Consider the following 16,352-nt stretch of genomic DNA (forward strand, 5'->3'; position numbering starts at 1 on the left):
CCACTTAACCAAAAAACAATTATAAGCCTTTTGCACAATTTATGTTATAAATGCATGTGGATACATTTTCATTTTTAAGTGATTTAGATACATGTACCAATATTTTAAATGTACTTTTATGTAAGCCATAATTTCTGTTAGAAGTTTAGGAGCATACTTTTTGGGACAATTTAAAAGAAATGTTCTTCTAGTTGCATTTTCATTGAGAAATTATAATTAACTTGGTCCCTGAGGTAATGTCAGCTCATGTTAAATCTTAATATTGGCAATGTTTGGAAATCTGTTCTAACATACAGCACTGAACATTAGAAGGTGTTCTGCTTTTTACAAATAAAAAGCACAGGTTTCTCTCTTGTTTTTGTAAATGTTTTCAAACAAATCGGGTCTTTACTGTAGATAACACACATGGATCTTGTCTCACAGTAGAATTACTTTGTTTTGACATGCATTCTGTATTCACCAGCACTCTTTAGACAACATATTTAAACAGTCATCTCTACATTACCAAATTTACCAAATATAGGCCTATTTCCTACATACACAGTAAATCACACTGGGGAGAAAAAAATGTTGCACTGCACTGTTTTAGCATGTATTTATATGATGCCAAATAATTGTGTAAAAAAAAAAAAAAGACATATGATAACAAGATACAATAATATGTTTGATTTAAAGGCCATCCAAACATCATGTAGGTTGCCCTGTTTACAATGAGGCCAAAGTGTGTCAGACCACATCTGGTGATACGAAATAGTTCCACCATAAGGACAAATGTGCCATTTTTGACAATGGCAATATGTGATACCTTTCATTTGCAGTTACAGGATTGTTCCCAGGTCTGTGGTTGAGATGTACTATTTACATAATGATGAATAAAAAGAGATGATATGGAGCTCAGTTGGGAGATGTCAATTATGAAAGAGTTGTCTATTATTGATTGCTTAAACACACTTCTGTCAAACATTTACAGTGAATGGCATGGTATATAACCTTTTCCGTCCAAACTGCAATTCTGTTGTTTTTTTTGGCTATGAGTGGGTGCTCACATTCAGTCATTTGATCCAGTAGAACAACATGTGATTATTAAATTTGGGTACGTGTGTAAGCACGTAAGAACATGTAAAGCTCAATGGCTTCCTCTGGAGAGGTTGGTGGATGAAGACTGTTTTTTGCCATGGCAAGGCAACAAATGTCAAACACTGTATTATCAAAAGGATATGGTCCTCTCTCACAACATTCCTCCCTACAAGCCTGTATCTTCTGTTGGGATGCCTCTTTAAGGTACTCCCTAGCACCAAAAAGTTGGGGTAGGGTGTACATCATCACTGGACGTCCACATGGAGACACAGCATTTCTGGATGGGCGAATTCTGTGAGTGTTCCAGAGGTGAACGACATCCTGCAGTTCTCTCTAAATATAAAGAAAAAGAGTGGGAAAGTAAGAAAATTAGTCCACACCGTTGCAATACCACCTGCAGGCAAAATAAATGCTTATGGTCCAGTATGATATTGTAGAGCCGTTTCTCAAACAGTTGCATGTTAAATTCTATATTTGAAAACAATAAATCTCTGTATGTTAAGATTTGTATTATATGATCAGGGTCAGATAAGTCATCCCTCTCTCACATACTGTGTCCCACTAACGCAGAGAAACAATTTTCTTTCACCAAAATGTACATAAAAGTACCAGAATGAAATGAATAAAACTAGGCTACTCATAGTGCGGTAAATATTATGATGTTTTTGGGTTAATATTAGAAAGCAGTTTGAGCAACATCCATATAACAGGATTAATATAACAGCTGCATTAATGTTTGTGTTGCATTTTATTGTTGTAGATGTAGGCTGCTGCTAATTCTAACTACTTATACTGAGATCCACTTATCTCTTAAAAAGTCAACGATATATAGGAAAAAATGTGATCTACAAATTAATTTAATAATCGAATTAAATAACTAATGGATATCGCCCATTTGCTTGAAATGATGCTTGAATTATGCTGCATGTCACAACATTTTGGCGTATGGACAAAATCTATAGCTGAATAACATATCACAATTTACATGTCTAAAGCACATTTCTTACCTCTATTATTTCAAGACATGTGAACTGTATTAGACTTTTGTCTAGGAAGTCACCGGAGAAGTCGTCAGAATCTTTTAGATCTTGAAATAGATTGATCCAGAACTGTGCATGCTGCTTCCTCAAAAATCCCCACCAATGCTCTATCCGTTGGTTATGATTGCTTGAGCCATACAAATAGCAATTTCTCGAAAAGTCGTCCGTATGATCATGTCTCATGAACATCTGCATCTGTTCAATGTAACAGTTCTCTGTCCCTAAGTCTGAGCGAATTCGGGTGGCTGTCCCATTCCTTGATAACACCGCATCAATAAAGTATCCAGCGATGACCTTGGGATCACTACTTGTAGAGTATGCATGTAGCCATATCACCATTCGTGAAAACCCGTCGATTGCACCATTGATGCAGATCCCATATGGTTTGAGTTTATCATATGAATCAACATGCCATAAAAAGTTCGGGCCTGGATTATGATACAAACGTCGCCGAAGACGATTCCGGTGCCTCAGTTGCACTCCATGGGGATCCAGTATTTTCAACAATTGCCTGATTGTCTCTTGTGTCACCACGTAGCCAGCCTGAATGCATTTCAGATGCATCATCTTATATCCGTGAAGCATACCATATCGGTTCAACTGATCCTGGAGAAACACAGCAATGTCAAGCAGATCAGAATGTTCTTTTCGTCTGAACAGGCGCAAAGTCTTGAAGTGTCTGCGCAAAGTTGACGCACTAATAAAAATACCATTTATATTACTTAAAGACAGCAGTATCTCCCAATGTCTCAGACCCAAAGTAAAATAAAACCGGATTAAACTTGAAAGGCGGGACATGTTTACTTCCATGCAATCCTGCTAAAATAGAGCTCCTGGCAGGATTTTGAGGGATCTCATTAATTCAGAAAAACAGAACAAAATATTTTTTTTAATGAAAAATTATCTCATAATTCTGAGATAATTAACTCGTTAATTCAGAAAAACAAAGCAAAAACTTTTTTCCATGAAAAATTATCTCGTAATTCTGAGATAATTAACTCGTTAATTCAGAAAAACAGAGCAAAAACTTTTTTTTCCATGAAAAATTATCTCGTAATTCTGAGATAATTAAGTCGTTAATTCAGAAAAACAGAACAAAAACTTTTTTTCCATGAAAAATTATCTCGTAATTCTGAGATAAACAGAGTAGATTTTGTTTTCTCAAGTAAATGCAATACGCTTCCATAGACTGAGCTGTCATTATTATGAGAAAGTTTCTCATTATTACGAGATAGTAAGTCATTATTATGAGATATTAAGTCATTTTTACGAGATACTAAGTCATTATTATGAGATACTAAGCCATTATTATGAGAAAGTTTCTCATTATTATGAGATAGTAAGTCATTATTATGAGATATTAAGTCATTATTACGAGATACTAAGTCATTATTATGAGAAAGTTTCAAATTATTATGAGATAGTAAGTCATTATTATGAGAAAGTTTCTCATTATTATGAGATAGTAAGTCATTATTACGAGATACTAAGTCATTATTATGAGATACTAAGTCATTATTATGAGAAAGTTTCTCATTATTATGAGATAGTAAGTCATTATTACGAGATACTAAGTCATTATTATGAGAAAGTTTCTCATTATTACGAGATACTAAGTCATTATTACGAGATATTAAGTCATTATTATGAGATACTAAGTCATTATTATGAGAAACTAAGTCATTATTATGAGATACTAAGTCATTATTATGAGAAACTAAGTCATTATTATGAGAATGTTTCTCATTATTATGAGATAGTAAGTCATTATTACGAGATACTAAGTCATTATTATGAGATACTAAGTCATTATTATGAGAAACTAAGTCATTATTATGAGATACTAAGTCATTATTATGAGAAAGTAAGTCATTATTATGAGATATTAAGTCATTATTATGAGATATTAAGTCATTATTATGAGATAGTAAGTCATTATTATGAGAAAGTTTCTCATTATTACGAGATACTAAGTCATTATTATGAGATACAAAGTCATTATTATGAGAAAGTTTCTCATTATTATGAGATACTAAGTCATTATTATGAGATACTAAGTCATTATTATGAGATACTAAGTCATTATTATGAGAAAGTTTCTCATTATTATGAGATAGTAAGTCATTATTATGAGATACTAAGTCATTATTATGAGAAAGTTTCTCATTATTATGAGATAGTAAGTCATTATTACGAGATACTAAGTCATTATTATGAGATACTAAGTCATTATTATGAGAAAGTTTCTCATTATTACGAGATACTAAGTCATTATTACGAGATACTAAGTCATTATTACGAGAAACTAAGTCATTATTACGAGAAACTAAGTCATTATTATGAGATACTAAGTCATTATTCTGAGAAATTAAGTCATTATTATGAGATATTAAGTAATTATTATGAGAAATTTTCTCATTATTACGAGATACTAAGTCATTATTATGAGATACGAAGTCATTATTATGAGAAAGTTTCTCATTATTATGAGATACTAAGTCATTATTACGAGATACTAAGTCATTATTATGAGAAAGTTTCTCATTATTATGAGATACTAAGTCATTATTATGAGAAAGTTTCTCATTATTATGAGATAGTAAGTCATTACTACAAGATACTAAGTCATTATTATGAGAAAGTTTCTCATTATTATGAGATAGTAAGTCATTATTACGAGATACTAAGTCATTATTATGAGATACTAAGTCATTATTATGAGAAAGTTTCTCATTATTACGAGATACTAAGTCATTATTACGAGATACTAAGTCATTATTACGAGAAACTAAGTCATTATTACGAGAAACTAAGTCATTATTATGAGATACTAAGTCATTATTATGAGAAAGTAAGTCATTATTATGAGATTTTAAGTAATTATTATGGGAAAGTTTCTCATTATTACGAGATACTAAGTCATTATTATGAGATACGAAGTCATTATTATGAGAAAGTTTCTCATTATTATGAGATACTAAGTCATTATTACGAGATACTAAGTCATTATTATGAGAAAGTTTCTCATTATTATGAGATACTAAGTCATTATTATGAGAAAGTTTCTCATTATTATGAGATAGTAAGTCATTACTACGAGATACTAAGTCATTATTATGAGATACTAAGTCATTATTATGAGATACAAAGTCATTATTATGAGATATTAAGTCATTATTATGAGAAAGTTTCTCATTATTACGAGATACTAAGTCATTATTATGAGATACGAAGTCATTATTATGAGAAAGTTTCTCATTATTATGAGATACTAAGTCATTATTACGAGATACTAAGTCATTATTATGAGAAAGTTTCTCATTATTATGAGATACTAAGTCATTATTATGAGAAAGTTTCTCATTATTATGAGATAGTAAGTCATTACTACGAGATACTAAGTCATTACTACGAGATACTAAGTCGTTATTACGAGATACTAAGTCATTATTATGAGATACTAAGTCATTATTATGAGAAAGTTTCTCAGTATTACGAGATACTAAGTCATTATTACGAGATACAAAGTCATTATTATGAGATACAAAGTCATTATTATGAGAAACTAAGTCATTATTATGAGAAAGTTTCTCATTATTACGAGATAGTAAGTCATTATTACGAGATACAAAGTCATTATTATGAGATACAAAGTCATTATCATGAGATACAAAGTCATTATTATGAGAAACTAAGTCATTATTATGAGATACTAAGTCATTATTATGAGAAACTAAGTCATTATTATGAGAAAGTTTCTCATTATTACGATATACTGTCATTATTATCAGAAAGTTTCTCATTATTACGAGATACTAAGTCATTATTATGAGATACTAAGTCATTATTATGAGAAAGTTTCTCATTATTACGATATACTAAGTCATTATGAGATACTAAGTCATTATTATGAGAAACTAAGTCATTATTATGAGAAACTAAGTCATTATTATGAGTTATTAAGTCATTATTATGAGAAAGTTTCTCATTATTATGAGTTACTAAGTCATTATTATGAGATATTAAGTCATTATTACGAGATACTTAGTCATTATTATGAGAAACTAAGTCATTATTATGAGATACTAAGTCATTACACTGCAAAAAATGATTTTCTAGACAAGTATTTTTGTCTTGTATTCCTGTCAAATTATCTAAACTTTCTTAAAACACGATTTATTTACTTGTCAAGCAAAATGGGATAAGATATTAAGTCTTGTTTTAAGATAAATCTAACTAAATTTAGTGAACTTTAGACTCAAAACAAGAAAAAAAATCTGCCAATGGGATAAGCAAAATAAACTTGTTTTCCTTTTAAATTAAGTTTATTTTGCTTACCACATTGGCAGATTTTTTTTCTTGTTTTGAGTCTAAAGTTCACTAAATTTAGTCAGATTTATCTTACAACAAGACTTAATATCTTATCCCATTTTGCTTGACAAGTACATAAATCGTGTTTTAAGAAAGTTTAGATAATTTAACAGGAATACAAGACAAAAATACTTGTCAAGAAAATCATTTTTTGCAGTGTATTATGAGAAACTAAGTCATTATTATGAGAAAGTGTCTCATTATTACGATATACTAAGTCATTATTATGAGAAAGTTTCGCATTATTACGAGATACTAAGTCATTATTATGAGATACTAAGTCATTATTATGAGAACGTTTCTCATTATTATGAGTTACTAAGTCATTATTATGAGATATTAAGTCATTATTATGAGATACTAAGTCATTATTATGAGATACTAAGTCATTATTATGAGAAAGTTTCTCATTATTATGAGTTACTAAGTCATTATTATGAGATACTAAGTCATTATTATGAGATACTAAGTCATTATTATGAGAAACTAAGTCATTATTATGAGATACTAAATAATTATTATGAGATATTAAGTCATTATTATGAGATACTAAGTCATCATTATGAGGAACTAAGTCATTATTATGAGATACTAAGTCATTATTATGAGATATTAAGTCATTATTATGAGATACTAAGTCATTATTATGAGAAAGTTTCTCATTATTATGAGTTACTAAGTCATTATTATGAGATACTAAGTCATTATTATGAGATACTAAGTCATTATTACGAGATACTAAGTCATTATTATGAGAAACTAAGTCATTATTATGAGATACTGTCATTATTATGAGAAAGTTTCTCATTATGAGTTACTAAGTCATTATTATGAGAAAGTTTCTCATTATGAGTTACTAAGTCATTATTATGAGATATTAAGTCATTATTACAAGATACTAAGTCATTATTATGAGAAACTAAGTCATTATTATGAGATACTAAGTCATTATTATGAGAAACTAAGTCATTATTATGAGAAACTAAGTCATTATTATGAGATACTAAGTCATTATTATGAGTTACTAAGTCATTATTATGAGATATTAAGTCATTATTATGAGAAAGTTTCTCATTATTACGATATACTAAGTCATTATTATGAGAAAGTTTCTCATTATTACGAGATACTAAGTCATTATTATCAGATACTAAGTCATTATTATGAGATACTAAGTCATTATTATGAGATACTATGTCATTATTATGAGATATTAAGTCATTATTATGAGATACTAAGTCATTATTATGAGAAACTAAGTCATTATTATGAGATACTACGTCATTATTATGAGATATTAAGTCATTATTATGAGATACTAAGTCATTATTATGAGAAAGTTTCTCATTATTACGAGATACTAAGTCATTATTATGAGATACTAAGTCATTATTATGAGAAAGTTTCTCATTATTACGATATACTATGTCATTATTATCAGATACTAAGTCATTATTATGAGAACGTTTCTCATTATTATGAGATAGTAAGTCATTATTACGAGATACTAAGTCATTATTATGAGAAACTAAGTCATTATTATGAGTTACTATGTCATTATTATGAGATACTAAGTCATTATTATGAGTTACTATGTCATTATTATGAGATATTAAGTCATTATTACGAGATACTAAGTCATTATTATGAGAAACTAAGTCATTATTATGAGATACTAAGTCATTATTATGAGATACTAAGTCATTATTACGAGATACTAAGTCATTATTATGAGAAACTAAGTCATTATTATGAGATACTGTCATTATTATGAGAAAGTTTCTCATTATGAGTTACTAAGTCATTATTATGAGATATTAAGTCATTATTACAAGATACTAAGTCATTATTATGAGAAACTAAGTCATTATTATGAGATACTAAGTCATTATTATGAGAAACTAAGTCATTATTACGAGATACTAAGTCATTATTATGAGAAACTAAGTCATTATTATGAGATACTAAGTCATTATTATGAGTTACTAAGTCATTATTATGAGATATTAAGTCATTATTATGAGAAAGTTTCTCATTATTACGAGATACTAAGTCATTATTATCAGATACTAAGTCATTATTATGAGATACTAAGTCACTATTATGAGATATTAAGTCATTATTATGAGATACTATGTCATTATTATGAGATATTAAGTCATTATTATGAGATACTAAGTCATTATTATGAGAAACTAAGTCATTATTATGAGATACTACGTCATTATTATGAGATATTAAGTCATTATTATGAGATACTAAGTCATTATTATGAGAAAGTTTCTCATTATTACGAGATACTAAGTCATTATTATGAGATACTAAGTCATTATTATGAGAAAGTTTCTCATTATTACGATATACTATGTCATTATTATCAGATACTAAGTCATTATTATGAGAAAGTTTCTCATTATTATGAGATAGTAAGTCATTATTACGAGATACTAAGTCATTATTATGAGAAACTAAGTCATTATTATGAGTTACTATGTCATTATTATGAGATACTAAGTCATTATTATGAGTTACTATGTCATTATTATGAGATATTAAGTCATTATTACGAGATACTAAGTCATTATTATGAGAAACTAAGTCATTATTATGAGATACTAAGTCATTATTATGAGAAAGTTTCTCATTATTACGATATACTAAGTCATTATTATGAGAAAGTTTCTCATTATTACGAGATACTAAGTCATTATCAGATACTAAGTCATTATTATGAGATACTAAGTCATTATTATGAGAAACTAAGTCATTATTACGAGATACTAAGTCATTATTATGAGATACTAAGTCATTATTATGAGAAACTAAGTCATTATTATGAGTTATTAAGGCATTATTATGAGATACTAAGTCATTATTATGAGAAAGTTTCTCATTATTATGAGTTACTAAGTCATTATTATGAGATATTAAGTCATTATTACGAGATACTAAGTCATTATTATGAGAAACTAAGTCATTATTATGAGATACTAAGTCATTATTATGAGAAACTAAGTCATTATTATGAGAAAGGTTCTCATTATTACGATATACTAAGTCATTATTATGAGAAAGTTTCTCATTATTACGAGATACTAAGTCATTATTATGAGATACTAAGTCATTATTATGAGAAAGTTTCTCATTATTACAAGATACTAAGTCATTATTATGAGAAAGTTTCTCATTATTATGAGTTACTAAGTCATTATTATGAGATACTAAGTCATTATTATGAGATACTAAGTCATTATTATGAGAAACTAAGTCATTATTATGAGATACTAAGTCATTATTATGAGAAAGTTTCTCATTATTACGAGATACTAAGTCATTATTATGAGATACTAAGTCATTATTATGAGATACTAAGTCATTATTATGAGAAACTAAGTCATTATTACGAGATACTAAGTCATTATTATGAGATACTAAGTCATTATTATGAGAAACTAAGTCATTATTATGAGAAACTAAGTCATTATTATGAGTTATTAAGGCATTATTATGAGATACTAAGTCATTATTATGAGAAAGTTTCTCATTATTATGAGTTACTAAGTCATTATTATGAGATATTAAGTCATTATTACGAGATACTAAGTCATTATTATGAGAAACTAAGTCATTATTATGAGATACTAAGTCATTATTATGAGAAACTAAGTCATTATTATGAGAAAGTTTCTCATTATTACGATATACTAAGTCATTATTATGAGAAAGTTTCTCATTATTACGAGATACTAAGTCATTATTATGAGATACTAAGTCATTATTATGAGAAAGTTTCTCATTATTACAAGATACTAAGTCATTATTATGAGAAAGTTTCTCATTATTATGAGTTACTAAGTCATTATTATGAGATACTAAGTCATTATTATGAGAAACTAAGTCATTATTATGAGAAACTAAGTCATTATTATGAGATACTAAGTCATTATTATGAGATACTAATTCATCATTATGAGATACTAAGTCATTATTATGAGTTACTAAGTCATTATTATGAGTTACTAAGTCATTATTATGAGATACTAAGTCATTATTACGAGATACTAAGTCATTATTATGAGAAACGTCTCGGTTTATGACTATAACCCTTGTTCCCTGAGAAGGGAACGAGACACTGCGTCGTTTAAAACGACTCTTTGGGGAACGCTCCTTAGCGTGCGCCTCTTAAGTATGAATGAAACTATTCCAATCTTGATTGGTGTTGCGTCATGACGTAACATGTGACGGCATAACCGGATGCATAAAAGTGACGCCGGCACACACACACATTAGCCTAGCGATGAAGCAAGCCGCTCTCAGGCCTTGAGGGGCGTCGCAGTGTCTCGTTCCCTTCTCACGGAACAAGGGTTATAGTCATAACCCGAGACGTTCCCTTCCGAGGGAACTCGCACTCCGTCGTTGAAAACGACTCTTTGGGAACGAATGCCCACTAGGCCACGCACCGAAAAAAGGCCTGCCCTAGGGTGAAACTGAACTCAGGCACTCAGCTAGGACGAGAGCACACGTGCACCAGGCGTACTAGGGAGGTGCAGACTATAAAACCTGATGAAAGTGTGCGGGGTAGCCCAACCGGCTGCCTCACAGATCTCCTGGAGGGGTACTCCCGATAAGAGAGCCCTAGAGGACGCCATGCCTCTAGTTGAATGAGCCCTTACGTCCAAAGGTGAAGGCAAATTGCGCACCTTGTAGGCCGAGATAATAGCCTGAACAATCCAATTACTAATGGTTTGTTTCGAGGCAGGGAGCCCCTTCCTAGGTGACTCAAAACACACTAACAGTTGGTCCGACCTCCTCCAGGAAGAGGACCTCTCGAGGTAAATGCTCAAAGCTCTGACAGGGCAGAGCAAATGGAGCCTCTCTTCAAGTCAAGTCAAGTCAAGTGGTTTTTATTGTCGTTTCAACCATATACAGTTAGTACAGTACACAGCAAAACGAGACAACGTTCCTCCAGGTCCATGGTGCTACATAAAAACAACAAAGGACCAACATAGGACCACATGAGACTACACAACGAAATAAAATACCTATATAAACTACCTATATATACCTATATAAAGTGCACGTGCAAACATGTGCAAAAAGTACAGGACAGTACACCAAATTACTGACAATGAACAGGACAATAGACAGTGCAGCACTGACCAGTACTCAGTAGTGCAAAAAGATGACAGTTTCTAAAAATTTAAACATAACATACTATGAGATAGTGTTCTATGCACATAGCAGTTATTGAGGTAGCAGACAGTTATAAAGTGACAGTAATTAAAGTGCAACTCAGGACACGTGTGTGTCAAACCAGTCTCTGAGTATTGAGGAGTCTGATGGCTTGGGGAAGAAGCTGTTACACAGTCTGGCCGCGAGGGCCGAATGCTTCGGTACCTCTTGCCAGGCGGGAGGAGGGTAAAGAGTTTGTGTGAGGGGTGTGTGGGGTCGACCACAATGCTGGTTGCTTCTATGGATACAGTGTTTTTGTAAATGTCTTTGATGGAGGGAAGAGAGACCCCAATGATCTTCTCAGCTGTCCTCACTATCCTCTGCAGGGCTTTGCAGTCCGAAGCGGTGCAAGTCCCAAACCAGGCAGTGATGCAGCTGCTCAGGATGCTCTCAATAGTCCCTCTATAGAATGTAGTGAGGATGGGGGTTGGGAGATGTGCTTTCCTCAGCCTTCGAAGAAAGTAGAGGCGCTGCTGGGCTTTCTTGGTGATAGAGCTGGTGTTGAGGGACCAGGTGAGGTTCTCCGCCAAGTGAACACCAAGGAATTTGGTGCTTTTGACGATCTCCACAGAGGAGCCGTCGATATTCAGCGGAGTGTGTTCACTCTGTGCTCTCCTAAAGTCAACAACCATCTCCTTTGTTTTGTCGACATTCAGGGACAGGTTGTTGGCTCTACACCAGTTCGTCAGCCGCTGCACCTCCTCTCTGTATGCTGACTCGTTGTTCTTGCTGATGAGACCCACCACGGTCGTGTCATCGGCGAACTTGATGATGTGATTCGAGCTGTGCATTGCTGCACAGTCGTGAGTCAGCAGAGTGAACAGCAGTGGACTGAGCACACAGCCCTGGGGGGCCCCAGTGCTCAGTGTGGTGGTGGTGGAGATGCTGTTCCCGATCCGGACTGACTGAGGTCTCCCAGTCAGGCAGTCCAGGATCCAGTTGCAGAGGGAGGTGTCCAGGCCCAGCAGGTTCAGCTTTCCAATCAGGTGCTGGGGAATGATTGTGTTGAATGCTGAGCTGAAATCTATGAACAGCATTCGAACGTATGAGTCCTTATTGTCTAGGTGGGTGAGGGCCAGATGGAGGGTTGTGGTGATGGCATCGTCCGTTGAGCGGTTTGAGCGATCACGCAAACTGCAGTGGGTCTAGTGAGGGGGCAGCTGGGTCTTAATCTGCCTCATGACGAGCCTCTCGAAGCACTTCATGATGATGGGTGTAAGTGCGACGGGACGGTAGTCGTTGAGGCAGGACACTGAAGACTTCTTTGGCATGGGGATGATGGTGGTGGCCTTGAAGCACGTTGGAACAATGGGCTGCTCAGAGAGATGTTGAAGATGTCGGTAAGAACATCTGCTAGCTGGTCTGCACATCCTCTGAGCACTCTGCCAGGAATGTTGTCTGGTCCAGCAGCCTTCCGTGGGTTGACTCTACGTAGAGTTTTCCTCACATCTGCCGTGGTAAGACAGAGCACCTGGTCGTTGGGAGGAGGGGTGGACTTCCTCGCCATCATGTCGTTCTGCACTTCAAACCGAGCGTAGAATTCGTTCAGCGCATCTGGAAGGGAGGCATCTTTGTCACAGGCAACTGATGTTGTCCTGTAGTTGGTGATGGCCTGGATGCCCTGCCACATGCGCCGCGTGTCACCGCTGTCCTGGAAGTGACTGTGGATTCTCTGGGCGTGTGCGCGCTTTGCCTCTCTGATTGCCCGTGAGAGTTTGGCCCTAGGCTGCCTTATCGCCTGCTCTGAAGGCGGAGTCTCGGGACTCTTCTTCTGCCGACACATGAGGTGGAGGATGAAATGCCTGCAGGACCGTAGACCGTGCCGTGTTAGACGGCACCTTAGGCACATAGCCAGGTCTCGGGTGCAAAATGGCTTTAACTCCGCCAGGGGCAAACTCCAAGCAAGCTGGCGTCACTGCCAGGGCTTGAAGATCACCCACCCTCTTTAGAGAGGTAATAGCTAAGAGAAAAGCCATCTTGAATGTCAGGTCCTTGGGTGAAGCCGACTGAAGGGGTTCGAAGGGGGCCAGGGATAACCCTTCGAGAACCACCGCCAGGTCCCAGGCAGGAACCCTGGACCTGGTTGCCGGTCTCATCCTCCATGTACCACGGAGAAAACGAATGCCCAGCTGGTGCCTCCCCAGAGGCCCATCACTCAGTGGTGCATGGAACGCCGAAATGGCAGCCACGTACACCTTAAGTGTGGAAGGGAGAGACCACGAGAGAAACGATCTTGAAGAAACTCCAGAACTGAAGCCACCGGGCAGTTAACTGGATCTAATTCATGTTCTCTACACCAAGTGGAGAACACATTCCACTTGAGGCCATATAATCTCCTAGTAGACGGAGCCCTAGAGTTAAGTATGGTTTCAACCACCCCCGCTGATAGACCAGCATTTAGGTACTGAACCCCCTCAGGGGCCAGACCCACAGTTTCCACAGCTCTGGACAAGGGTGGAAGACTGTGCCCCCTGCCTGAGACAACAGATCCCTCCTTAGAGGAATCTGCCATGGCGGAGCTATCAGGAGTGAAATTATGTCTGAGAACCATACTCGGGCCAGCCACATCGGGGCAACCAGAAGAAGACTGATGCCCTCTTGGCGGACCCTTTCCAGGACTCCGGGAGCAGAGCGATCGGGGAAATGCGTACAGGCTGAAGCCTCGGCCAAGCCTGTACCATGGCGTCCAACCCCAGTGGGGCTGGATGTGAGAGGGAGAACCAAAGTGGACAGTGGGACGTCTCTCGAGACGCGAATAGATCCACTTCCGATGGTCCAAATTTTTCCCACATCAACTTCACCACCTCTGGATGAAGTCTCCATTCCCGGGCCTCAGCCCCTGCCTCGACAGGATGTCTGCTCCCTGATTCTGAACCCCGGAATATATATTGCTCTGATAGACAGTATTTTCCCTTGGGACCAAAGAATTATCTGATGCGCCAGTCTGCACAGAGGGCTGATCTGAGTCCTCCTTGTCGGTTCAGATAAGCTACCACTGATGTATTGTCCGAGCGTACTAGGACATGGTAACCTTTGATGTCTGGAAGGAAGCTCCTCAGAGCCCTGAACACAGCCAACATCTCTAGACAGTTTATGTGCCAAGAATGATGATGGTCCTGCCACAGACCCCTGGCAAAGCGGCCGTCCATGACCGCGCCCCAGCCAGTGAGGGAGGCGTCTGTCGAAGCGGTTTTCGGCGACATGACGCTCCCAACACTGGCCCTTGGGACAGGAACCAAGGTTTCTTCCATATTAGCAGAGAACGAAGGCACCTGCGCGTTACACTGATTATACGAAATGGATTCCCCTTGGGGGAAAACCCCTTGGTTTTCAGCCACCACTGGAGGGGCCTCATGTGTAGAAGGCCCAAAGGTACAATGTTGGATGCCGCTGCCATGAGGCCCAGCAGTCTTTGAAATTGCTTTACAGTGATGGCCTGGCCTAGCTTTAACCTGGCCACCATCACCATAAGGGACTCGATACGTGCAGGAGACATGCGTGCCTGCATCGTAACCGAGTTCCACACAACGCCCAGAAACGTTGTGCACTGGGATGGTTGTAACACTCTTTTTTGTGTTGAGTCTCAACCCCAAACTTCGAATGTGGCCAAGAATGACATCTCGATGCCGAACCGCCATTTCTCGAGACTGGGCCAGAATGAGCCAGTCGTCGATATAATTCAGTATACGGATGCCCTGAAGTCTCAGTGGAGCAAGAGCTGCATCCATACATTTGGTGAATGTGCGGGGAGATAGTGCTAGGCCGAGCGGAAGAACCCGATATTGGTAAGCTTCACCCCGAGCGAACCTCAGGAACCTCCTGTGACATGGAAGGATGGATACATGAAAATAGGCGTCTTTTAGATCTATACGTGACAAACCAGTCCTCGGATCTGATCTGACTCACGATGACAGGAATAGTAAGCATTTTGAACCTGAACCTCCTCAGAGACCGGTTCAAAACTCTGAGATGTAAAATCGGCCTCAACCCCCATCCTTTTTGGAACTATAAAGTACCGGCTGTAAAACCGGACTCCCTGTCTGAATGAGGAACACGTTCTATGGCCTCCTTCAGCAGCAGAGATTGCACTTCTTGTTCCATCACCTGAGCCTGCCCCGGAACCACTGTAGTCTGCACCACCCCAGAGAATTTGGGGGGGCGGTGCCCGAACTGCAGTCTGTACCCTGATTTTATTATATGCAGGACCCATGCAGATATGTTGGGAAGATGATTCCATGCCTCTACAAAATCTACTAAGGGAACCAGCCTCTCAAGGCTGGTCTCGGGTGTTTTTCGCGCACTGTTTTCGACCTCCTGAATCGGGATACCGGCAGGATTTGGTCGATACAGTTCTTGTGACCACAATTGATGTGTGTTTTTAATCTTTTGACGCGAACGGCACGGTGTGCGTTCGCTGGAAATTGGTGTGGCCCGAAGCGTCAGAGACGGCGGGAAACCGACACCGATTTCCTGAGGGCTCCTGCTCGAGAACAACCTCGGTTGCTCTGCAGCGGGGGCAGCCCTCCGAGGTTCTACCACCCGGTTAGGACCTCTTCCCGAAGCCCTCCTAGCCTTAAGGACGTCCCTCAGGTCGGCCCCTGGCTGGAGGGCTTCGCTGGGAGCGCTTCCTCT

This window comes from Xyrauchen texanus, chromosome 8 (genome assembly GCF_025860055.1).
Source record: "Xyrauchen texanus isolate HMW12.3.18 chromosome 8, RBS_HiC_50CHRs, whole genome shotgun sequence".
In the NCBI taxonomy this organism is placed as follows: Eukaryota; Metazoa; Chordata; class Actinopteri; order Cypriniformes; family Catostomidae; genus Xyrauchen; species Xyrauchen texanus.